The following is a 27,571-nucleotide window of genomic DNA, read 5'->3' on the forward strand; positions in this document are numbered from 1 at the left end:
TTAGCAAACTAAAACAGATTTTGGTACCAGAGAAGTGGGGTGCTTTTGCTGCTGAGTTTGCAAATACCAAACATGTTGGAACGGCTTTTTAAATGGATAATGGGGAGTTTCTGGAAGAATTGTGAAGAGCTTGATAGAAAAGGCCTAAACTGCTTTAAAGAGACTGTTTATGGAAATATGGACTCTAAAGATACTTCTGATGAGGACTTGAGCAGAAATGATGAATGTGTTGTGGCAAACTGGAAGAAAGACGATCCTTGTTTTAAAGTGGCAGAGAATTTGGCAAAATTGAGTCCCAGTGTCAGATGGAAGGAAGAATTTGAAAGGCTGCAGTTCCTCAAAATGTCATTCTTAGTTGCTCTTGGGGATTTGTCCTCTCTTAGCTTCTCTGGAGCAAGAGTCTGCTTTCAGTGGCCATCTTCAAACTGTCTCTCATCTGCAGCTTCTGTGCTTTCTTCAAAGTGTCCCTCTTGGCTGTAGCTCCTCTTCAAAATGTCACTCACAGTTGCACTGATTTCCTTCTGCTTGTTGGCTCATTTATATTGCTCCACTGATCAAGGCCCACCCTGAATGGGTGGGGCTACACCTCCATGGAAATATCTCATCAGAGTTATCACCTACAGTTGGGTGGGGCACATCTCCATGCAAACAATCTACTCCAAATGTTCCAAATTAATCCCCACTAATATGTCTGCCCCACAAGACTGCATCAAAGAATAAGGCTTTTTCTGGGGGACATAATACATTCAAACCAGCACACAGCCCAAGACCTCTTGACTCCAGACCTCAACCTCCATGGCTCTGTCTTTGTAGAAAGTTTTCCTTGTCTGTCTCCTCCAGTCCAGGCTGACAGCAGCTCTGTCTATAAAGATCTCACAAAAATTCTGTTGGCTTCACATGAAGCACACAGTGGTAAAGCCATCAGACAGTAGGACCTTCCATGAATCCTTTCAGGATAACTCCATCTACAATTTTGCCTTGTACTGGACTGGCAGTCGGGTTCCATATTTGGTTAAATCCTCATGTTGTGCTGTAGCTTCTGGGGTTCCACCACCTGGAAGCCCAGAGTTTTTCAGGCCATCAATTTCTGGTTTCTTTGAAACCAAGAGTTGATTTCTCAGCTTATCTCTGTCCTCTCACATTTTCTATAAGCTGCGAGGAGAAGACATGCTATATCTACAACTTTTAGTTTTGAAATCTTATCAGCCAAGTTTGCCATCTTGTCATTTTCAAACTCTTCCTTCCATCCAACACCAGGACTCAATTTTGCCAAATTCTCTGCCACCTTAAAACAAGGATCGCCTTTCTTCCAGTTCGCAAAGACACATTCATCATTTCTGTTCAACGCCTCATCAGAAGTATCTTTAGAGTCTGTATTTCCACAAACAGTCTCTTCAAAGCAGTCTAGGTGTTTTCCATCAAGCTCCTCATAGTTCTTCCACAATCTTCCCCTTATCCATTTAAACAGCCATTCCAACATATTTGGAATTTGCAAACTCAGCAGCACCAGCACCCCTCTCCTGGTACCAAAATCAAATGCAAAACACCAGAGATGGATCGGCTTTTATAAAGGAGGTTTATTTGGTTACAAAGTTATAGTCCTAAGGCCATAAAGTGTCCTAGGTAACACATCAGCAATCAGGTACCCTCACTAGAGGAAGGCCAATTGCATCTGGAAAACCTCTGTTAGCTGGGTAGGCAGATGGCTGGGGTCTGCTCCAAGTTCTGGTTTCAAAATGGCTTTCTCCCAGGATGTTCCTCTCTAGGCCTTAGCTCCTCTTCACAATGTCACTCTCAGTTGCTCTTGGGGCATTTGTCCTCTCTTAGCTTCTCCAGAGCAAGAGTCTGTTTCCAATGGCCGTCTTCAAACTGTCTCTCATCTGCAGCTCTTCTCTCATCTCTCTGTGCATTCTTCAAAGTGCCCCTCTTGGATAAGCCTATATAGTGCTCTAATAAACTAATGAAGGCCCATGCTGAATGGGCAGGTCCACACCTCCATGGAAACTATCCAATCAGAGTCATCACCCACAGTTGAGTGAGTCGCATCTCCATGGAAACACGCAAAGAATTACAATCTAATCAACACTGATGCATCTGCCCACACAAGATTACATCAAAGATAATGGCATTTTGGGGGACATAATACATTCAAATTGGCACAGTACCCATGAGGTTTACCACTGACAGGATGATGGATGTGTCTTTCTTGCAGATATGTTTCCTGGATACCATTTCATGACTTTTAAGGCCTCTTTCCTTGCCTGAAATGATTGCAAATAGTAATTTGGTGGAATGTTGGTAAGGGAATGAAAATGTTAGAGAAGGACCAAAGATCATAGAACTATATGTCAAACATTGCTTCTTGTCATGGTTAATTTCATGTCTCAGCTTGGCTAGTTGTCTGGCCAAAAAAGCACTGGCCTGATTGTTACTCTGAGGGTATCTCATAGACGGGGTTGCATCTACAGTCACTTGATTTATCTGACTGGTTGCATCTTCTATCAAACAAAGAGATTGACCTGAGCAATGTAGGTAGTGTCCTCATCCAATCATTTGGAGGTTTAAATAGAAGAACTGCATTTTTTAAACCCAGAACTTCTCTAATAAATAAATAAAAGAACAGCATTTCAGGAGTCAGAAAGAATATTTCCTGTATTTCAACTAGCCAGTTATCCTTGGAGAGTTCAACCTTGCAGTTATCAGAGTTTCAAGCATACACACTGCCCTGCAGAATCCAGAATTGCCAGTTACCACAGTTGCATGAGGCAGTTCCTATAAGAAATCTGTGTGTGTGTGTGTGTGTGTGTGTGTGTATATATATGTGTGTGTGTGTGTGTGTGTGTGTGTATATATGTATGTATGTATATAGGCTGACATTTTTTCTTTGGGGAACCATGACTATTACAGATCTTCAATGCCAAAAGGATTAGAAATAGAGGAATAAAGCAGTTATAGACAATTAGGAAGGATTTCCTGAATAAAAAAAGAGAAAAATAAAATGGAGAGGGTATTGCAGGGAGGTAAAAAGAGGGTAATTCATCACAATGGAGGATGAGGACAAATGCCATTATGGAATAATTAGCTCCAATATGTACATGTGCATTCCTTTCCTGAAGCCATGATATTTTATAGGCATGTGAATAGAGATTGAGAAGTGCAAAATGTAGTGACACCATCTTTAGAATTTTCCACCAGTCCTCAGTGCCATTTCAGAAAATATCATTCATCCATGGAAATCTGAAGCTGACACTGCCAGAGTCCTGCACTCCCACCTACCGGGCTCTCCCTCACAGTGAAGCTTTGGTTCTTGAAGCTCAGTTGGACTTTGGCCTGAGAGAAATCCTCTTTCTTCCCTCCACACCCAGTCTCCTTGTTCCCATGGGGAAATTACATCTAATTTGCAGATTGATTGCTGTACATAGATTGTGAGATCAGTGCTGAGAAGAGTGCATGAACCTCAAGTGCAGGGCTGGCTACAAAGGGAAAAAGTGGTGAACCTTCAAGGTTAATCTAGGAGAAGCACCTTGAACACAGAAAACATCAATGGCTCTTCACTGTGAAGAAAGCATACATATTACACTGTCAAAGAAAGTAAGTTCCTTTGGCTAATAATGTCCATATCCAAGTTAAAGATACCATGTAGAATGCTGAGTAATTTATACCATGGAGAAATTAACTTATTTTTAAAAAGAATCCAATAAATGTAAGCTCCACCAGAACTCTATAAAGGCTATGTGTTAAAGGATATGCTGTTATTTTACCAGGCACAGCTGAACAGATCACTCATCATAGTTTCTCCATTGCAGGTCTCCATTACAGTTTCTTTTTCTCTTCAGCCAGCATGGTCCTCCCCTGGTCTCCTGAACCTCAGAACAGCTGATCTGGATAGTTTTTTCCTGTCCTGTAGGTGTTTTCATTGGAGGAGCAAGCTCTGCCCTTCCTTACTCCACCATCTTTGGCTTTAGCGACTACTAATGCAAATTCTTGGAATCACTGTTAGTTGGTTTACTTTTGGTAGATTCATCTCTGCCTGCAAACTTCCTGATATGTCTGCACCATATACAGATTTCCCCATGTCAGAAGGGTCTGACCATGCACTCCCTGTGAAAAGACTCAAGATAAGACCTGACTCCTGGACACATCACTAAGTACTGATTTACCTGAAGAGGCTCTTGATATTGAGCAGTACTGAGTGAGTAACTGAGGTCTAGGAAAAGGACAACACAGACCTAGGCAAATTACCCCCCACCTAAGATCTGATTATCAGCATACCATTCTGAATGCTATACCAATCTCCTTATTGCTGTTGCAAATATATCTTTTTCTATGAATTAAATTTTCCTTCTTCTTCAAGTAAAAGGCTTTTCATATGCTGTAAATTCAATCATGGAATGAATTGGTATTGGAGGAGAATGCAGCAAATGGAAAAGCAGCCACTAGAATATCCATGCAAGATAATTTGAAAGGTATTTAGCATGATTTCACAGTATTCTTAAAATATAAAACAAAATACTTTCTATGTTAACTAGAATAATTGCATAAACTGTCAATACAAAATATGTACTGGATTTTCAGCATTTATGAGCATTCTCTTTCATTACACTTTTTACTTCCTTACTTGTGAATGATTAAGGAGAAAAATGGCAAAACTAGAAAATAAGGAGAGATTTTATATTTGGTGACTAATTAGATTATTCATTTCATATACCTTCTTGTTGACATTTATGAAACTTCATGTTTCCAAAAGCCATGGTGTGTTTTGAGAGAAATTGGTGGTGTAATATTAATTATCAGGATGTTTTTAGTGTACTATAAATTTAGATGTGGACAATGATATTTACATTATTAGGATAGTCCCATAAATTTCCATTTCATTACAACAGGAAAACAATTTTTGCATGCATGTGTTGAGAAGCCTGGAGAAAGTGCACCCAGTTATCAAGCTGACATCACCAGGGTCGAGGTGGGTGGATTATGGGTCCCTCCTGATGAGATACCCTAAAGTTAGGATAGTATCAGGCTGGGGTGCTCCTGTAGGAAAGCAGGCCTAAGCCTGTTAAGGAGAAGGCACTGGATGGTTGTGGATTGGAATCATCTGTGCTTGCCAAATCTATAAAGAATATGAGGGAATGTCTCAGAAACAGTTCCAATTTGAAGGAGCATGGACTGAAATGGACAAGGAAACATTTTCCCACTGTCGAGACAATTGGTAAAATTAAAAACTGATCTGTGGATTGGATCATATATGGAAAATATGTTGTTTCCTGATTTGGGTTTCTGTGGTTTCCTAGGGGTGTTCCTGTTTTGAGGAAACATACACTGGAGTATTCTGTGTTTCGGGGTAAACATCATGAAACAGCAACCATTGAGGAATCTGAGTGAGGGGATCAGGAGCTTTCTATACTACTACTGCTATTTTTTATATATGATCTATGTAAGAAAGGGTTAAGTTTAGCTTTCACACAAATGCAACATGGAATAGGGAAAATGGAGACTCAGTGGCAGAACTGGCCTAAACTGGCTCTGTGGTAAGGGGAAGGAGAGAGAGAGAGCCATGACACAAGCCTAGAATCAGCACCAGCTCCTTATATGGGAAAAATAACCAGGGTTACTGGAATGTAAAGGGATATGGGGTATAATCAAAGGCGGAACTCTTGGTGAGAAATTTAAACTAGTTAACACTTTCTGATAGGCTGCAGAATTTAAAATCCCAAAGGCAGACCAGTTAGCTCTCTCGGATAGGCTGTGCCCTCTGGAGTACCCGGCCAATGGAGAAACAGGGGAGGGACTTGTGTGTAAGGCTCAGGATAAATTTTGCTGTGTTCTACTGTTCGGCACGCCTGCCACATTTCTGGCTGTGCGTCCATTCTTCCAAGATTGTAAATAAATTCTTTCCTTCTCCACAACTGGGTGGGCATTTATTCCTTTTTGCTTGTTTCTCACAATCTATAAGGCCTAATTATTTCAAAATAAAATCTTTTTTACAATTACCATGTCAATACCATGCCATTAAAGGGGATCAAGATTAAACCCCATTATGAAGACTAAATTCTACATAAATCCACATTAGCAAAAGTTGTGAAACTACCAGTCTTAATAGTTTGAATTTAGTTAGGAGGCAGTGTGTGGATAATATATGAATGGTCGCTGTACCTTGGGGTTGCTGTGGAAACAGCACAATGTTTGGATTCCATTTTTGCACATGACCTCTTTCAACTGGGCACTCTCAAGACTCACTGCCGTATACCCGAGGCTGAATGCTGTGGAGATGGGTATTTACTTCTGTAACTGCCTCCTCTAATCTAGATGCATGGCCCTCTATATTTTCTGTTTCATTTCTCCGTCTCCGTGATTTCAAAAAGCTGCTCAGGTCTCACTTCTGATTTTCTGTCTTGGCTATAATGCTTTGCATCTGTTTTGTACATGTGCGATTGAGGATTCAGCCAAGGAGATGATTGAACAGTGTGGTGACCTCTGACACTTCCCCCTCCAGGTTCCTGCTGGAGGTTTTAGTGTTTATGAGGGCAGAGGGCATTGACATATCATGACTGGCATTGGCTTACCATGACTGCAATTTACAGGCTGACAATAAGCTTGAGGGTTATAAGATGCTGGCGTTTCCCTTTGTGTGTCAAGGAAACAGAACCTGTTGTGTGACCCTCTGTTGGGAGCTTGTTTGGATCATCCTTCACCTTGAGGACTGGCCTAGAAAAGGACAAATTTGTGCCTTCCACTGGCCTATGTCAGAGGAGGAATGTGGAGAATAAGTGTGGGGAGCCCTGAAACTCAGTAACTCCATGATGGGGTGTAATGTCCTTTGGGAGAGGACAGGGAAGTCAGGCAGAAAGGGGATGGATGAGGTCAGGATAACTGGGCCAAGCCAGGCACACAAGGCAAGCTACAGAGGGACATTTACCTGTGGGAATTCTGTGGATAAAAAACTTGTAAACTCTGCTTCTGCTTCAGCATTCATACAGGCAGAAGACTGCCTTGGTCTAAACTCCTATCGAAGACGATGGGAAGGTCTTGCTTTGCTACACTATGTTCTTGCACGTAGTACATTCCACTCCCAAGGCCAGGCTTATCTGTTGTCTACTTGCCTGTCGATCTTTGTGTCATGAAGGACAAAATGTCCTGCCTCCCTAAACAGCCTTGAGTGTCAGCACGTCTCCCTACGCCGAAAATCTCAATAAAAACCAAGACGAGAATTGCTGGGGAGGACACTCTCCCTTGAGTTGCTCTCACTCTCGCCTCTCTTGACGTTTTGTCTCAAGTAATTCATTGCATCACCGTGGTTACTGCTGGACAGAAAACCACACTTACACAAGATGATGGAGGAAAAGGGAGAGGGGAGCAGCACTGAACAGAGGGCAGGTGCTTGAGCACCTCAGAACCAAAAGGGAGAAGCCAGGAAAGGCAGTGAGAAGAGGGCCTGGCAGTTAGGAACTCGCAGTGACTGGAAGGCACGTAGGTTCGGGAGGGAGCACCAGAACAAGGATGGAGAACTGGAGGTGGGAAAGGGCAGTGACATCTCCTGAGAGATGAGGCATTATGAAATGTGATGAGACCCATGCAGACCATGGTGTAAACTGACACAGCCAGACAGGATCCTAAGGTGAGGGATGGGTGGGGTGAATGTGGACTGGAGGGAAAGAACAGAGTTGGCATAAAATTGAGGGAGCAGCAGTGCAGGGGGCATTGACAATAGAGCAAGGAGAACCAGCTGCAGCATTTCAGGAAGGTGAAAGCCCTAAGGGTTTTCCTAAGTGAGATGAACCTATAAGAGGGTGGATTGGGGTGGCCTAAGGCATGGGGATTTGAGGCCCATTTGGGAAGGAGATAACAGGCAGAAGGAGAAGAGAGCCCCAGCGAGGATAAAGGACTCTGCATCTGTGTGGCAGGGATGGGGTTTCAGAGGTCCATGGTGGAACTGGAAAAGGCCAGTGGCTGAAAGGCAGATGAGCTGGATTAAGCAGAAGCAGAAAGTTGAGGGGGCCTGGGATGACAAGGCAATTAAGGGGAGGCTGACCGAGTTGTAGTGAATGAGAGTCTAGAAATGGTGTCAAGGTCATAAAGGAGGGAACCCACAGGAGGTGAACTGAGGCAGGGGAGGATCAGGGTCCTGGGCAGGTGCGGGGTAGGAGGGGGGATGCTGAGTGAAGGGCAGTAACTAAGGGATACAGGCTGGGCCTAGGGGACCTTGTGGGATAGATGTGAGGTGAGAGGCAGGGATGAGGGTTTCCCTGAAGCATAGAGGGACTGGGATGAGCCTGCCTAGGAATGAGGGGACAATGAGAGAAACTAGCAGGTGATGGGACAAACCAAGGTGCCCGGGATGAACTGAGGCAAGTGTTGGGGAGTGCAAGGAGAGACGGGACAGGGCTGTCAGGGTGGGGGCCATGGGAGGCCATGACTGACCAGAGAAAACTCAGCACACAAGAACTGAGCCCAGGTTCACAGACGAGCAGAAGCCAAGAAAAGAGAGAAGAACCCAAGTGACAAAAGACAAACTGAATATAACGATGACATTCCAAAATTATAGAAAACATTTTATTATTTTTTTTGAAGTTATGGAGATATTTGTGTCATACTGCATGTAAATAACCAAGTTCTCTACTAATAATTCTTACTACTCATATTCCCATTAGATAAGAGTTAATATTCATCTTGGTAAATCTTCACAGGTTTCAATGAACCTGACTTTTTCCATAAAAATGATTTATAAAATATTATGCTTCCCAACAATACACTAAAATTTTAGTAAGCTACTCACCTTTAAGATTGCATATGAAGTTACACATTACCCACTTTAACAGTTAAGTAGATCTGAGATTATAAAAATAAATACTATAGCCAAAGTTAGAAAACATGTAAATGATTATAAAACCTATGAAAGATATATTAAGTATATCTTTCATAATCATTCCGATCAATGAATCTAAACATTTTCACTTCAATAGGACTGGAGTTCAAAGAATCTTCAGCTCTAAAAATAATAGTATTTGTGCATAAAGCTTTTAGCTGTGGGGACAGGAGACAGAAAAACAGCCCCCCAAATATGTCTATGCCCTAATCCCCAGCACCTATAGGCCAAAAGGAAGTTTGCAGATATGACTAAATGTACAGACTGTGGGATGGGGAGATTAACCTGGGTAATCTGAATTTTCTCTGTGGGTCAAATTGAATCATAGGAGTTCTTAAAGCTCTCAACTTTTCCTGGATGAGAAATGAGACAAGAGAAGGAAAGATTTGAACAGTAAGGTGGGTTTGACACAGTTGTGGCTTTGAAGATGGAGGAAGTCACCACAAGTCAGAGCATATGGCTGATATTTAGAAGCTGAGAATGGCCCTCAGCTGACACCCAGCAAATAAACGGATGTCTAAGTCCAGCAATCAACAGGAACTGAATTCTTCCAACAAACAGAATGAGCTTTAACATCAAATAGATTACATGGTCTTGCATTTCTAACCAAATTTCTTATAGTGGCTAAATAACAATAATTTGTTTAAACTTCAGTTGAAGGAGGTTATGGGAATAAATATCAGCCTGAAGGAGTTAATAATTATAACTTACATCCTTTAAGATAATTTGTCTCAAACAAATTGTCATTGTCTATATCCAACCCAAATAAAAAATATCAAGCAACAGAAATAGAATAATCTTATTACAGGTTCAGTTTATATGGAAAGTAAAACAATGTAGAAAATCTGAGTGAGGCCTGTCACCCTTCCATGTGACCCAAAAATAAACCCTGTGCTTTGTAGTTGTTTCAGTCTGCCTTCTGGGATGGGGTGATAATTATGGGCTCACTTTTTCAGGAAAGCCTGGAGATAACAGGCATTCCCTAGCAGAAGGCCTGCTAGAAAACCCATTCTCCTTTTTTCCAAAGGATACTTAAACATTAACTGGAGACTGCTTGGCCAAGTATCTGCATTATTTTATAGGACCTGGCCCAACCCTGAGATTAGATGTGATTCCTGATGAGGAAGGAGCCAGGTTCCTTGCCTTCAGTACATATAAGCAGTGTATGTGGACCATCGCCCTACATCGGCTGTGGAGTAGGACACACTGGCCATGAGGGACCACATCCCACTAGTGAAGCTGAACTTGCTTTTTGTTTTCTCTTTATGAGTAACTGTTCCATCCAGTGCCTGTGTAAGTTTGGTGTTTTCTTGGTGACCCCAACACCTGCATGGACTCTTTTCTATACTCCTTGCAATGAGACTCCTTCCTTATAGGTGGTAATAGGTGTCTTGCTCCAACAGTTTCTGTGCCAACAAAGCACTCTATGGCATGGTGGAGGCATAAGGATTGATGTGTTTAGTCGGCCCAGGGTGGTGCCAGCTCCCAGGGTGGTGTGAGGGGTACTAGGCTGACTGAAGTGCTGGCCTCCCTCTAGCCACAGGAGTACAAGTGAGATGCAAGCAATCTCCATATGAACAGTGACAAAATAGCATGGTGGATGGGGGCAGAGGTAGGTAGTGGATCCTAGGAAGCATAGAGAAATTACACCCTGTCTGCTAGCCACCTGCACTCTCCCACGCCACCTGCTGACCCTCAGAGTGTCTCAAAGGTTAAAAATGATTCCCAAGGGGAGTTTGGGACCCTGTGCAAAAGGCTCCAACAAGTCAGGGCTGTTTTCAGGTCCAAAGTTAGATTTACTGAACAAAGAACCACCCCAGTATTGCTTAAAATGGAATTGTCAAAATGAGATATTTTCCTAAAAGTGAAATACATTTATAATAGAAATAGGTAAAAAAAAAAAAAAAAAAAGAGTTTCATGTGGCTTCATTAGTACATGTGTTCAATGAGGACACATTATACACTCAGATGTCTCCTGGGAAGCTAACTACTAACTGCCTATTGCAATCTATTTTTGCTGGCAGGACTACCAACAGGACACAGATGGAGACAAGCCCATGCCACACCTAGTCTGGGAGGTTAGGAGCATGAAAGTGAAATTCACAACTGTGGGGGACTCCCCACAAAGTAAAATCCCCCGGAAGACTGTTCATGAGGCCCTAACAGCCCTTCAGGTAGACACTTGGCTATATCATCCCACTCCTGGTCAGGGCACAAATGAGATGGTACTCACTGGGACAACATTTGAGCCATTAATGATATGAGGGCCTGCCCAGGGGAAGACCACCATATAATTTCTATTGCCCTTGAGGAAAGTAGTGGATGAAGTGACAGAAAAGATCCATCACAATGTCTTGCCTTGGGGTGGTATCAAAAGCACAGCATCAGTCATTTTCAGTGAGTTAGCTTGGAAAGACAGAAAAACAGCAATGGGAAGCCAGGCCAGAAGGGTCATAAAGGGAATACAAAGAATTACCAAGAAAAGACAGAGGACAGGGCCCACCCACAGGGCAGTGTGCCTTTGATTTCCAAAGCAGGAGGCAGACAAAGCAGAAATGGGATGCCTGCAGAAAAACTACCAAAGTTACGGGGCAGAAACTGGTACCTGTATGAGATTAAGGCCCTATACAAGTCATAAAAGAGAGGTAGAAGGTTCACAGACCTGGAAAGGTTTAGAATTCTGCAGAGTGGTCCAATGAGCCCTAGATGCAGCCCTGGAAAGAGGAACATATGGGTTGCTAAGGTTTCATTGTGCACAGACCAGGATGGTGAGGAGGACAATTAAGTGAGCATGATGATGCAGATAAGGATGCTCCCCATCTTTCTAATTACCCACTGGAATGCACTCACCAGGAGCGGGCTGAAATGTTATCACTGGAAAGGCTTCCTGATACCAAATTGGGTGTGATTCAGGTGCCTTCACCCTGAAAACTGGACTTCCCAAAAATGGGAACATTGGCATTCTGAAAACTGAACACTCCTTATGCCTTCAATGTACTTTCTTGTCCTTATTTGGTATGATCTCTATGTTCTTGTAGGCAAAAGCCTTTTTGCAATAAAATACTAATGTATGGAATGACACACTGACAGATTCTGGATTCTGGGGGATTTTCTAGCCAGAGAGCAAAAATTCTCCATGATGTGCCTTATTTTACTTAAATAGTATTGTTTTTAGTGTCTTTCTAAATTTTGATGGCAATATTAGAGTATTTATACATCATAAGACCATACTTCTGTTTATTTATTCATGTTTCTGTTCATCCTTTCCATGAACATATGTAATAACCAAGATGGTAGTTAAGAATCATAATTTTGTGCTCTGAATGTCTAACATTCAAGGTTATTTTAAGATTCAAATATTTGTGTTTAGAACTGCATATAAACAAAACTAGAATGTGGCCAACATATCAAATTTTCAGCAACAATATCTTTTGTCTACATATATGCAAGCACTGTTCTATTGGATTAATCTCACTTCATATTACTTCTTGCAAATTCCAGCATTCAGTATACCCATGTCACTTAACACTTCTACATTGTTACAGTACATAATTTCAGTAGTAAGTCTTATTCAAAATCTTCATGCTTTCCTGAATTATGTGCTAACATTGGCTAAAGCCTTTCACATACAGGTCATTCATAGGGTTTCTCTCCAGCTTGAGTTCTCTCATGTTGTCTAAGGCTAAAATAATGGGTGAAGACTTCCCCACATAGATGATATCCATAAGCTTAGTCTCCAGAGTGAGTCTTCTCATGTTCTCTCAGATTAGAAAAGTAAGTGAAGGCTTTCCCACATAGATGACAGCCATAGGGTTTCTTTCCAGTATGAGTTCTCTCATGTTGTCTAAGGCTAGAATAATGGGTGAAAACTGTTCCACATAGACAACAGTCATAAGGTTTCTCTCCAGTGTGATTTCTCTCATGTTGCCTAAGGCTAGAATAATGGGTGAAGACTTTCCCACATAGATTGCATTCATAAGGTTTCTCTCCAGTGTGAGTTCTTTCATGTTGTCTCAGGTTAGAACAGTGAGTGAAGGCTTTCCCACATACATGACATTCATAAGGTTTCTCTCCAGTGTGAATCCTCTCATGTTCTCTTAGATTAGAACAGTAAGTGAAGGCTTTCCCACACAGATGGCATTCATAAGATTTCTCTCCAGTGTGAGTCTTGTCATGTTGTCTAAGGCTAGAAAAATGGGTGAAGACTTTCCCACACAGATGGCATTCATAAGGTTTCTCCCCAGTGTGAGCTCTCTCATGTCGTCTAAGGTTAGAAAAATGGGTGAATGCTTTCCCACATAAATGGCATTCATAGGGTTTCTCTCCAGTGTGAGTTCTCTCATGGACACTAAGGTTAGAAATTCTATTGAAGGCTTTCCCACATAGATAGCATTCATATAGTTTCTCTCCAGTGTGACTTCTCTCATGTTGTCTAAGGCTAGAATAATGGATGAAGACTTTCCCACATAGATGACATTCGTATGGTTTCTCTCCAGTGTGAGTTCCATTGTAATTTGTAAAGCCAGAGCTTTGAATAAAAGATTTACCAATTACATGCCATTCATATGATTTACTTCTATTGCAAATTTGCTTTTGTGGATTAAAAGATGACTGGTCACAAAGGGCTTTTCCAAATAGATTGCTGAAGCAGTGTTTCTTTCCCTTGTGAGTTAACACATGTTGAGACACTCTGGAACTGTGAGTAAAGTCTTCTGGAAATTCACTACATGTAATGCCATTCTTTTGAGTATGAGATTTCTGCCTCTGGGAAGTAGATAAGAGACCATATAAAAGGGCTGTCCATAAAAATCCAGTCATATATATATGAATTTTAGACTAATAATCAGTGATAGTCTCCAATTAAAATCTTTGCCATGTTAGTTACATACCATGTTATTCCCCTGCATGCACAGAGATATTCTCTTTTGTAGCATCACAACTGCAGAGCTAACTCATCAATTTTGAAGACTTTATAATGTTTCAGATTAGGTATATGAGCCACGTTTATGCAATGGTGTTTTCATAAAAACCCAGGTGATACTATTGTGTTCAAATTATTTTTTCTCTAAATTCAAACTATCATAGACTGTTTTTGGATTAGCACTTAAACCACATTGCTTACAATTAAGTGATTCTACTGAATTCCTAATATATTCCACTTCCAGGTTAATCAGGGTTAACATCCCATTAAGCTTACCAATGACATGATGATAAATGGGTATTCCCTGCAGATAAGTTGCATGGATAGCATTTCTTGTTCTTTAAGACCACTTTTCCTGCCTGAAACAATTGAAAAAACAATTACTGGTAGACAAGCATTAGGGAAATGAAAATGTTGAAAACTCCCACATGGCCCTATAACTGTTTCAACTATCACAATTATTTGGGAAAGAATATCAAGTTAAGGAATACTCTAGGCAGTAGAAAACTTCAACAATGACATCTAGAAAGATTAATAAGATTGAAATATAAAAAAAATTATTTTTAAAATAATATATCGGAGAGGTAAGGGGAGGGAAAACCATTGAAGAAGAGGACCAGCAAAATGGACATTACGCAAAAGTTTAAATCCAATAGTACATAAATATCCACTACCCCAAAGCCACAAGTACTTGAATACAGATTGATAAGGAAATGGAATAATGATCACACCTGAGGAAAAACTGCCCCAATATCAACATCTACATTTCAGAAAATATCACTTACTACTTGTCATGAAGCACAGGTTCCTACAGCTCACCTGAATTCTGGGATTGGAAAAATCTAATTCCTTATCTTCACAATTCCTCTCCTTGCTCTAACTGGGAACCTACATCTGAATTACAGACCTGATGTAATGGTACTGGGAAAAAATAAATGGAATTTTGAGGTCTGTGTAGTTAACAGTATATTATCATCAAGCCCAAAGAAGGTGACTGTTTTAATTAACCAGGCTGCTTAAGCAAACACCATGAAAGGGGTTGGCTTAAACAATGGAAACTTACTAGCTTACTGTTTTGACGCTGAGAAAATGTTCAAATCAATGCATCATCCAGGCAATGTCTTTCTCCCCAAGACAGTGGCATTCTCAGGCTGGCAGCTGGTGACCCTGGGTCCTTAGCTTGTTATGTACATGGCAAGGCACAAGGTGTCTCATGGTCTCTTTCTTCTTTTATGGGTTTTGTTGATTTCAGCTTCTTCTAATAGCTTTCTCTCTGTATCTGAATTTTACTATCTTATAAAGGACTCCAGTAATAGGATTAAGACCCATCCTGATTGAGATGGCACACACCTTAACTGAAGTAACATGATCAAAAGATCCTATGCACAATGGGTTCACATGGACAGCAATGGACTGAATTTAAGAACATGGTTTGTCTGTAGTACATACAGCTTCAAACCACTACAGTGACCAAAGAAGAATACAGTAAATACGGACGGTCAGCCAAGAGAAAAGTACCTGGGACACAGAATATCAACAATTCTTCACTATCAAAGGTTTAGCCCTTGACTTTGTGCCCAAATACAGTGAGGACTTCTGGTTGCTGATGTCCAATTTCAAAGAGATACTTCAGAACTGTCCATATTTTTACACAATGAGAAATTCTACATTTCCACGATATTTTTCAAAAAGAATCCAATATGAGCTCCCCAAGAACAGTTTATGTGGAAAAGGATAGGCCTCTTGTTTTTCCTACTATAGTCTGAATCCATGTCAAATCCCTAGAGAAGAATAATTTTTTAGGACATATTTAACCCACTTATTTATTCTTTCAGAAAATATTCATTGAATTCCCAGCACTGCTCTGAGTGTTGGACTTCAGGTAGAAGAAAAACATGAAATTTACATTCAAGAAGATAACATTCTAGTGGGGTGTAAAGCTAGATGCAAGTAACAAAGAAACGAATTTCTTTTAGGTAATTGTACATGTTATAAAATAATGGGAAATATGTATTAAAGTATAAAAATAAAATAGAAAATAATATTAAAAAATAGGGACAAGCTGTTCTAGACACTTGTGAAAATAGAGGAATTGATGGATATGTAAATTTGAGAGACTCACCCACTGAGACCAGATGACTGATGTTCTCCAGCATCACATCTCTGAACAGCTTTCTCTGGGATATGTCCAGCAGGGCCCACTCTTCCTGGGTGAAGTCTACAACTACATCTCTCAAGCTCACTAACTCCTAAAAACATCACAGACATTTGGGTTCAGAGAGGGACATCTCTACCTATGTCCAGAGTAGAATGTTTGAGAGGACAGCACTGAGAAACCACAAACTGAGTTTGAATTACAAGTCAGATCATTCTCCATGCCAAATGGTCAACCTGCCTTCCACACACAGAGACACACACACATATACTGAATATTTGAAACTCCACTATAAAAGAATATCACAAGACATGTGGTGTGATATAATCCAGAAATTTCCTAATAAACTGATTATAACTTCCATTTGCATTTGAGCATTCATAACTAAAGTATCATATTCCACCAATTTCAAGTAAACTTACAGGCTCATCATTCTCCAGATGAGTTCAGTTTCCTGTCATCTATGAAATCATTTTACAACCTTTTACAAGGTTTGAAAGATCCAATAAACTTATGTGCAAAGTGCTTCCTATTGAAACATATGTCATAGGTATACTATCCATTAGAATGGCAGAGAATGTTGCAACAAAGTCCACAATTCTGCAGAACTAAATGAGCACCATGCAGAACTTGGGATCAGTATGTGCTGCCTCCCTGAACTCTACAAAACTTGAGGGTTCATCATAATATGTAAGTACAGACAGTTCAGCAGCCACAGCACAGACTCCTGAGACTGCTCTACTGAAGGATGGTCCCAGCCTGATCATTCCAGGGGTATGAGACTTTCCAATCTCAACTTTACTTGGGACCTCCAAATACCCATGTTCATTGCTTCTTGTGTATCTTCACCTGCTGTGTTCAATGTTCAAGAGTACTAGAAGCCTCTTGATCCATTCGCAACTCTCCAATTCTTCAACCATTTTCGCAGGTCACGAATTGTACTCTACATACATTACTCCTCCTGAATGCATGCCAAAATTAAAGAAACAATAGTCTTATAATTATTTCCATTTAGAATGTTTGAATAAAGGTTATCTAAAAATTGGAAATTGGGCAATTGTGGACAAGTGGGTAAGGAAAATTCTAGTTACCTTTTTACAAAAGTTCTCAAAATTTGCAAATACATACCAATACTTAAAAACATTAGAAACTGGGGAAAATAAATGATTCCCCTTTTCCTTCTATTACCTAATCTTCACTTTTACTGCTCTCAACACTGCACAGCCCTGCACCCTAGCACCTGTAGCACTGTACTGATTGAACTAACCTGATGAAACATCAGCCTCCCCACTGACTGTAAACTGCTCTTACTCATTTCTATCACCTATGTTCATCACATGCCAAAGCCAACTGCAGGCTTTAACATGATCAGTGAGTGTGTTATTTCTCCAATAAAGAAATGGGCTGGATGAAAAACAAAACAAAACCTCTCTCATCTCTCCAGTGAATACAGAGCCTTAATGAAATCTGGAACAAAACTGTGTAATGTTGGTAAGGAGATTACTTATTGATGAATCCCTAATTTACCATCATTATCCCAGAAGACTGGATAAACTTAACTGCAGCTCAGATCCTCAAATATCTCCTAAATGCCCATCTTCTGACAACACAGGTAATTCTAATAGAAAGGAGAAATCCCTACTCACCAGTGGTTGCATTGTCAATAGTGCAGCTGTTAACTGTCTTCCTCTAGATTCTCACTCAGAACCAGATAAGCACTAAGTGAACACAGCTGAAAACAGAAAGAAGCTATGAGACTCTGGTCTTGTCTCCAATTTCCAAACCCACCTGTCATAAATCTGAACCCTTCCCAGTCCAAGCAACAGGAACATGAAGTGTGCTCCAAGAGAAATAGGAGGAGGAGCCTCCTATTCCAAGGTCAAGGGGAAGAAGGTCTTAGCTACTCTGGATAATAAAGAAGATATGAGTAACTGCACTGTACAGAAAAGAACATGAAAATCATTGAGTTTTATATATTCGTTAGACCACGGTGTTCAGAGAATTTCAATTCCCTTCCTGATTTCAAATCACTGGGTCTCCACCTCCAAAGAAAGCACTCTGGAATTTCTCAGATATGAGTTTATCTGGCTTATGAAATATCCCTCCTAGCCCTTAGGATTCTCACTCCTTTCTGTTCTACCATGTACCTGCCCTTTTGAGTATACTTGCTCTAAATCATTTTTGTTGGTTCTTCTACATGGATGTCTAACAATATAATTCTCTAAACATCAAGTTCTAGATCTTTTCCCACTGGACTCGGGTACCTCCCAAGATACTGAAGAATGTATTTCATTATGAGGTTGATGAGTTCAAGGACTTGTTCCATTTGGAGGGATCAATGGCTCCTATCATACAAATTTAGTCATGAAAATCTCGTGTTGGAAAGTAGAAGCATACAGGTCACAAAGTCTCAAAATCCCCAAAAGATTAGGAAGCTTATATAATGTAGGATGAAGAATTTGGGAGAAAATCTATTCTCTCAATCTGATATTTTTAGTGAAATGGCAGCTGAAATCTTATCCTTTATAATCATGAAGCTGCAAAATTCCTAGATTTCATAATTTATAGATGTGAAAGGTCTTCTATACCATAAATTCTCCCCTAAAACCCTGTTAATAAGTACACGCTTTTCATGAACAAATGATGACACTGTCAGAAACAGAAGTCAGATTAATTGACCCGTTTGTACCTGAGTCCAGAACAATGGTTGTATTAAATATACTTGGAGATTTACATATTTGGTTATTTCACCCTGAAAGTAACCCTGCTGATTAAGGCTAATAGACCTATTTGACAAATCAAATGAAAAGATGTTCAGAAATCTTTAACAATGTTAAAAATTACATTGCTAGAAAAAGATAGCCAGAGTTTGGATTTTTTTGGACTGTCTCTCCCGTTCAAATTCCTTAAGACTTGCACCTAGGTTTTACCTGGAAGGCCACCTCTCATTTCCATAATCAGGGTCCCACCCTATTGTCAAAATCTCCTCTTTGTATAGTTTGCTCACACAATTACACCCCCTGCCCAGGTTCTCCTACCACTCAGGAAGCTTCATAGAATTGAATCCACTATCCAAACATCAGCCTCTAACTCACCTAATATATACTGTCCAGTATAAAACACACTCATTTCAATAGATACTTAAAACATTTCTTATGTCTTCCTGAGTATTTACCATGCATATATCCAATAGGAGCAGCTTCAGTTATCTGCTTGGTCCATGACTGCATGGTCACAGACTAAGATGCTGATCAGGTTTAAACACAATGTTCTCTTCCTTCAGGTAATTCATATATAATTTGTCATTGCACACTTATTTGTGTGTCTTTCCCTCCTATAGATCTAACTGCATAAAACTATTCCCTGAATAATATTAGGTAAGGTTCCCTTTGAAAAATATTAATGAATTCTGAAACTGTATGTCCACAGTAACCGAACCAGATCTCAGATGGCCTCGCCAAATGCCTGCATTCAAATCTAACAGCTACATTCTGATTAACAAAATCACTTACAAAATAAATAAATAAATAAGGATTGGCTCCTATGGTTAAAATTCTCTTCCTTACTTAATAGAAACCAAATGGACCAAAAATGCAAGGAAACCAAGACTTACTGAGAATGCTATCACCACATTCCAGTGCTCAGAGCTTCTTTCTCACTCTAGAAAAAGGACTATTTTCATGGAGGACTCTCCTTTGACGCAGTTGATAGTGTCATCAGTCCTGTAACCAAAAAGACATACCCTGATTAATTCAAATGATAATGAAGATCCATCTAACCAGGGCATGCCTTCTTCAATACAATCTTTACCCTCAAATTAGAAAAAAATCATGTAGATGCAATTAAGGAAAACAGACTGTGTCCTTCAATTCCTCCTAAAATCTCAATATCAACCTTCATATCTTCTCCCAGAGGTCTCACTTTTTTATGGATTTTGTGCTTGGCGAGTATTCCAGACCATATACAGGAAAAAGGTCCCTGCTACTCTTCATTTCTAAGAGGATTTGTCATCTACCAGCATTTTCTAAGGATGTGGGTATAAGTGCAGTCTATATAAGCAGAAATATTTGTGCTGAAGATACATATTCAAAGAGAAACATTTTCATTGTTTTGAAGTATGCATATTTTACTACTGAACAAAGGAAAAAACAATCCCATGTCCCTTCATGTCAGATTTTGCTGAAGTTCTAAGAACTGTAAAACCCTATAAACTTAAACATATTAGGAATTCCTAGAATAGTTTTATTACTGATTTTCCTATGAATAGGATGTGTACTATTTTTAAAATTAGATCCAGTCCAGGATCACGTATTACATTTGTCACTGTCTCTTCAGTTTACCTTTTTTTTAATTGTGGAAACAAAATATATCCATCAACTTTCTCACCTCAACCATTCCCCAGCATACAATTCAGTGAGATTAATCACAAGCAAAATGTGCTACCCTCACCAACATCCATTACCAGAACTTTCCAAACATCCCAAACAAAAATCCTACAACCAGGATTGTATAAAAGTCTTCAGGCATATCAACATATGAAACAAAAATTATTTCAAAAGCAAAATCAAGCAAAATGAGACGAAATAGTTTCAGTGGCTGAGAGATTCCAAATGGAGTCGAGAGGTCACTCTGGTGGACATTCTTATGCACTATACAGATAACACCTCTTAGGCTTTAATGTATTGGAATAGCTAGAAGTAAATACCTGAAACTACCAAACTCCAACCCAGCAGTCTGGACTCCTGAAGACAATTATATAATAATGTAGATTACAAGGGGTGACAGTGTGATTGTGAAGACCTTGTGGATCACACTCCCTTTATCTAGTGTATGGATGAGTGGAGGAATGGGGATAAAAACTAAAGGACAAATGGGGTGGGATGGGGAATGATTTGGGTGTTCTTTTTTCACTTTTATTTTTTATTCTTGTTCTGGTTCTTTCTGATGTAAGGAAAATGTTCAGAGATAGATTGTGGTGATGAACGCATAACTATGTTATCATACTGTGGACAGCGGATTGTATACCATGGATGATTGTATGGTGTGTGAATGTATTTCAATAAAACTGAATTTAATTTAAAAAAAAAAAGGAAAATCAAGCAATGTATTTTCACTTTAGATACAGGCATTTGATTCTAAAATAATGTTTTTTTTTAATTCACTGTTTTGAATTTAAAAAGCTATATTCTGTATTATTTTATTAGCATGCATTTTAAGTCATATATGACTCCATTTGAATGGTTTTCTTATATATTCCTATGAGCTTTCAGCCTCATCACACTACCCAACATTCTTGAGGCAAGTGATAATATCCTTTGGTCAGAAATGTGCCTGTGTTGCAGGTTGACTCTGAGCTATGGCTTGTCCAAGGGGGCTGAAGTTATATTAGCAAATAAAACAGTCTGGAACTGTGGAGTTTATGTGCTATATTAGAAGAGATAATATAAAGGAAAAATGCAAGTATTCTTTGGCTACAGAATCTAGAACTATTTCATTTTTTGAGAAGGAAAACTCTTCAAAAAACAGACATTTTATACCAAGAACTCCTCTAAGGCTTTTTCACTCAAGGAATGGATGAAGGTAAGGTCACTTATTAGGGTTTGAATTATTGAAAACAAGGAAGCTTTCAAAAGGTGATGTGCCCATCCATGTGACTGATAAGGAAACTCTGAAATATCCCAGTGGAGAATTTCATGTTCAGGTCTGAGGATCAGAAATAAGATTTAGACAGTAAAGTTTAAGTGTTATAAACATAAAGATGATATTTGATGACAAAGGAATGGAAGATATTGCCTAGGTAGAGAGGGAGAAGCAAAGGAATGTCTGAGACTAATTCCTGCAGAGTTCTAGTAATGTTTCTGAAAATGCTTGCAAATACCTAGAAATTTTGGAGCCAGAGAAATCCAGGTGAACTTTGTGAACTAGGAGACCAGGACAGAGATAAATTCTAGAAAAAGGGAAGCAGGGAATTGGTAGAGGAATCTTGTAGAATGAAGAGGCATTCAGTGGGGTCACTGAGGTGGAGATAACCAGAGTCTCAAGGGTAGTGGATGTATGTGAAGATAGCTTAAAACATATCAGAAGACACTGAGAAAAAAATGGAATAAAGTTAAATTTTAAGTGCCTACCATAATGTACTATATGACTTTACTGCCTTCTCAGTAAGAATTGACATTTTTATTTGAGTGGAACTTGAGTTTCACTTTAATGAATTCCCTTTTTATTAGCAGATTTTTTTTCCATCTGACTACGGTTGCAAACGCCACTAGAATATTGTGAGCAATATGAGCTAAGGTTAATAGATACAAATTTAATTGTTCCTATGTTTGGCATGCGTACTCAAAGATTGAAAAATCCTCAGGTGATTTCAAAAGGCATCAGTTTGAGAACTTCTCTAAGGAGCTGAGATGCCAAATAGGGCCTCAGGACTCATTGTGTGTGGTAAGTGGGTCTGCAGTGTGAGCATGTGAGAAAGATTGGCAGAAAAGCAGAATTAAAGTTTGCACCCCAGACCTACTGAATCAGGGTCTGCATTTTAACCAGATTCCAGAGGATTCATATCCCAAGGGGTACAATGAAGAATGAGCAGCACTGGTTCAGAATTAATTCCCATGTCCTATTTCACCATGCTTAAAACCTGTGCAAACCAATGAAGACTTCTGTCACTGCCTCATTCAGTTCATAACAAAAGACACTGTCAAGAAAGGTTATCTCAGGGACTGCTTTGCCTACACTGCAATAATTCAGGTACCCTGATCTTGGTGCTAAGTCACCCAATTTCCCAAAGTTTTCCCTTACTTTTGGTATAGGCTCAAAATAAAGAATTCTTCATTTAAAATACTGAATAATACAGCCAACTTAGAATGAACATATTTCTCTACATTTTCAGACACACTTCCTAGACATAACAGTTTCAAAATACCTTAACTTTTCTTCTGTGTATCCCAAAGTTTACCTTACATGCATTCATTTTTAATTTTCTTTCCCAATTAATACTCAACAGATTGACTACTGTGTGGCACCCCCACAGCATACTTGCCAACCCAATATTCCAAAATAATATCATAATTATAGTTTAATTAATTCATTTTTGCATCATGCAAATATTATTTATTGCTAAGTTTGGTTGTGTAAAAATTTGTTTATAAAATTTTCTTGCATTCTTTTGTCATTAACTTCATTTTTTGAATCAAACATTTACAGTCAAAATTTTCCAAAATTATCTTAAAGCTACTACTGTGTCTCTATTACACACAGTCAAACTTATCTCACAATCCACTGTGTCCAAATTTTTCTCTTTGAGGTGTCTGTGGCAAAATGAAGGTGCACCCAAACCTCATTCTCCATATGTCCTGCAGTGACGAAGGACCAAAAGTTTAATCATTTACTTTTTGCCTTTATCTTCCCAGTTTTCACCAACTTACACAATGGGGTAGAGAGGTGACATTTATTGTTCTCCTCAAATCCAAAAAAGGAGCAAAAAATTTAGAAATTTATAAACTTCTACAAATAATATTATGATTGAATATGTTAATATGTCACTTATCAAATACAATGAAATTCCACTCAAAATTTACACTGACAACTTCCTGACAAAGTTGACAAACTGATTTTAATAATTGCTTAAAAGACAAAGGCCCAAGAACAGTATCATTGAACTCTTTGCTCTTGTCCCTGGGCACTTCCTGCTTTTCATGCTCAGAGCCTGACAGGCAAGAATAGGGGGCCCCATCTTGGTGGTGTGATTGATCTGGTCTATCAACAGAAAGAAGGTGTGCCGTTATATTACAGAGGGAAGGAAGAATATATTTGGCATCCACATGATTACTTAGGTACCTCAATATTCCCCTACCCAGTAAGTGGACAGGAGCAGCAAATCCTGCCTGTGAAGGGCATTGTGATGAAGAGATCAGACCCAGAGTTGATGACCTGGCACCTTGTAAGCTCCTGAGACAAGCAGAGGTGCAGGTGGGGTTGAGGGAAATCTACAATGGATAAGGGGTGAGATGAGTACCAGCTGTGGTCCCAAGACCATATGCAGTGACAGTGGCCTTATGTTATCAATAAGCTTCCTCTCACAAGATTCTTACAGGAAGAGAGGCCAACTGGAATACTAGGGGAGCTATTCCCTGAATATATAGAGATCCAGGTGGCAAAAGGGTTGGACTGGATGGACATGGAGATGCTCCACCTAGATCCCCCTTAAGAGAACTTCTTGCCCAGATTCTGAGCATTAAGAAATTAATTATATTCTGCTGAGGATGAAATAAGATGAAGTCTGACAAAATCTTATGAGATTGTTATATTGATGAAAATATTGTCACCAAAGTTAGTGTCCATGAATTAAAGACGGGAAAGGGTGAGAATGAAGTGGAATGAGGAGAAATGCTGTTGAGTGAACTTTCCTCTCAACTTGCATTGAAAGGGAGATGAGAGATCAGCACACAAATTGCCTGGGGGTAAACATGTCCACCAATATCACCATTGCTGAGGTCCACCCTACAGGCCACCAATCAAGGTAAATCAAGGACTCAAGAACTCCCTTACATAGGAGAAAACTACACATGGCCCATACCAGTAACTGTGTGGCCTCGTGGTTGGTTTCTGAACCTAAAATGCTCCAGGACAATTCCATTCCACCTGGCAGCTTTCTGCCCCATCACAACCCATCTGTCTCCCTAATAAGTAGTCTCTGTGATATGGGTCCCTGAAGGGGTGAGGGCACACAAGAAATAAGACTCATGATCCTATATAGACAACCATGTGATGCATGGTTATAAAGGTCTCCATGCAACTCTCCTAATACCATGGCAGAGACCTCAAAACCTCTACCCTTCCAAAGAGACACTGCATCTGGTAAAAATAAATCCTACTTAGAAGACAATACACTTGTCAGACACATGAGATGAGTTGCAGACCCATGACTAGTATTACGATGAAGATGTATGAGAAAGTGGTAAAAACTGATACAGATAACAGTATTGTCCTATTTCAGAAATGTTGGCACAAACAAAAGACACTAAATCTATATGAAAAGAAAATATAGATCACATATGCAAACACAGATATCAGCATCAGCACTTAATGAAAGCTTTTAAAATTCTAAGAAAAATGAGAGTTTGCTTTGCTTGTTTTTTGTTTGTTTGTTTTTGTACTTTTTCTGGCTTTCCTACCCAGTCAAATTGTCAGAATGAGTGAGGATAGGAAAAAAAAAACAGTTAAGCATCCATGCTCGTAGCCAATTCTCCACTTACTCACATCTTATGAGAAAGTTACTGCACAAAAGTTATTAGAATATAAGTTAAAAATGAGAGTCTGGGACGCCTCAAACAGGGCAAGCAATCTGTGGCAGAAGAAAAGAAGATGTGATGATATGAAAAACTGTGCACCAGGATCAAGGTTCCTAGCAGATCCACAGAACTCAAGACTAGACTAAGAATAAGGAGGATCATCAGGTGAAAAAACTTAGATTTAATAAATTATGAATTGAATTTGACTAGGTGGAAGGAAGTAATGGGAATAATTTTACAATCATTTAGAATGTTAGGGAAGATAAATGATGGAGCTATGAAAATGAAGAAAATGACATATTAAAACTATTGCTGATTCCAGAAACATTTTGTAATGAAAAATAGAAAAACTACAAAACAGTAATAAATATTATTTACATAGTCAAAATAATGTAAACAGTAAATTAATTTACAAAAACAGGGCTACCATTTTTTGGAAAAGAATGGGAGTGGGAAGTGGCAGACATGGTGTGGAATCACAACTATTCAACTTTTAAAACAGAAAGGCATTTACAGATTGAGTATAAACTGAGAAAGATAAAATTAGAAAATGAAAAATTATCCAAAAGCAGAGATATACAAAGCAGCATTAAAATAATTGAAAATAGTTACCTCTGGGAAGTGGGGTTGAGGATGTGAAGAAATGGAGCAGGAAGGACATTCTTGTTTGTTATCCTAATGAAGGTTGTATTATTCTGTATCTTAACCTAAGATTTCATTTTGATCCAACAGCCAAAGTAAGGAAAACAGTTTGGGACAGCAAAAGTTCACTACCAAGTGACAACTTTCCTTACCAACCATCTGTATTTCTTCTTTTAAGCAGAGATGCTTTTAGATATGAACAGAGTGAGGCAGTGGAGGTATCCTCATTTTTGTGCATAGGATTAAGCACAGTGGTATGGGAAGCTGAAAACAGCTGAGAAGCAATGCTGTTTATACTTTAATATTCTAATGAATATCTGCGATCCTGTAAAAATTCACATCCTAATTCAGTAGGACTGGGGTGGGACCTTTGATTCTGCTTTTCTACTGAGCTCCTGGGATGTGCCTCAAATTATGACTAGCAAGGTCCTGTTTTGGGTCTCTGATTCCTTACAGAAGTGGTTTTCAAATTTTGATGCCTATTCAATAACCTTGGGATCTTTCAAACTCAGAATGTCCAAATCACAATCAATAACAAATCAGAATTACTTGTGACGGACCCTAGGTGTAATTTTTTTAAAAAAACTGACAGATAATTTCAAGGTGCAGAGGGCTTTACAATCCATTGCCTTAGAGGGTATGATGCAATATGGAAGATCCTTACCTTTAAAAATATGCAGGTGTAGTATCAGAAGAAATACTGGAGTATAAAGCTGGTTCATCCCTCCTCAGAGACAATGCATAAAATAGCAAAAACTGTCAAGATCATATTTGTCATACCCTGGGAAAGCCAAAGGTTTACAGCAACCATGTAAAGGCTGAATCAAGAAAAAGTTGACTTAAATGAGGAGGGCTTTGCAGCATTGTAACTTAGCCCTATAATCCCACCTCTCAAGCGTGGGGTGATCTTGAAGACTGGAACCCATGTTCCCATTGTGTGTACCTAATTCCAGAGGGAGCAGGGCAGATCTTTATCTCAAGGAACTGTGTTTGTCTGTTTTGTCCTCTCTGGGCATTCCCTGAAGGACTCATGCAAGGTACCTGCCTTTTTTTGCCTAACTTGGAACTCTTTCAGGGCAAAAAAGTGGCAAAGGGATGTATGGCCCTTGAAAACACTGAAATGCCAATAAGCAAGCTCTGCTGCCTGGGGAAAAGATGATAGGTGAAGTAAACAATAGACACACCAGAACACTGACTAGGAAAGCTGGGGATAGAGTTACCTTAGGGAATAACGGTTTTGAAAAACTTCTGTGTTTATGGTGAATCTAGAAAGCCAGGAACACGTTTAGGATAGAACTTGTGCTCAGAAAAGGATTCAGAAGACCCTATGTTGCCACATCAGAAAATCAAGCAGTGAATACTAAGGTAGTGGCATAAATGGTCTGGCTAAGCATAAAGGAGTACTCCAACGGCCAATGTGTAAAAACAAGGAGAGGTGTTTTATTTTATTTTTTATTTTTGGATCCAGGTGTATTGCAGATTGAATCCTGTATCCATAAAAAACATGTTCATGTCTTAATCAATATTTGTGTGGGTGAAAACACTTTTGGAAATGGTATCTCTGAATATATTAAGATGAGTCAGGGTGTGAAATGATTTGTGAATAGGATCTTTGAAAATCCTTTGGCAAAACTGAGTTTGGGCCTGAATCCAACTGAGCTATAATTTAAAAGCAAAAGGAAACTGAACATAGAGATGAG

General features: G+C 39.4%; 1 pseudogene; it reads right to left on the minus strand.

The window, feature by feature from the left end:
- Nucleotides 1-10,767: 10,767 nt before the first annotated feature.
- The window catches only part of LOC119516831, a 29,878-nt pseudogene continuing 13,074 nt past the window's right edge, over nt 10,768-27,571 (minus strand).

The sequence above is a fragment of the Choloepus didactylus genome, chromosome 20 (genome assembly GCF_015220235.1).
Source record: "Choloepus didactylus isolate mChoDid1 chromosome 20, mChoDid1.pri, whole genome shotgun sequence".
Classification (NCBI taxonomy): Eukaryota; Metazoa; Chordata; class Mammalia; order Pilosa; family Megalonychidae; genus Choloepus; species Choloepus didactylus.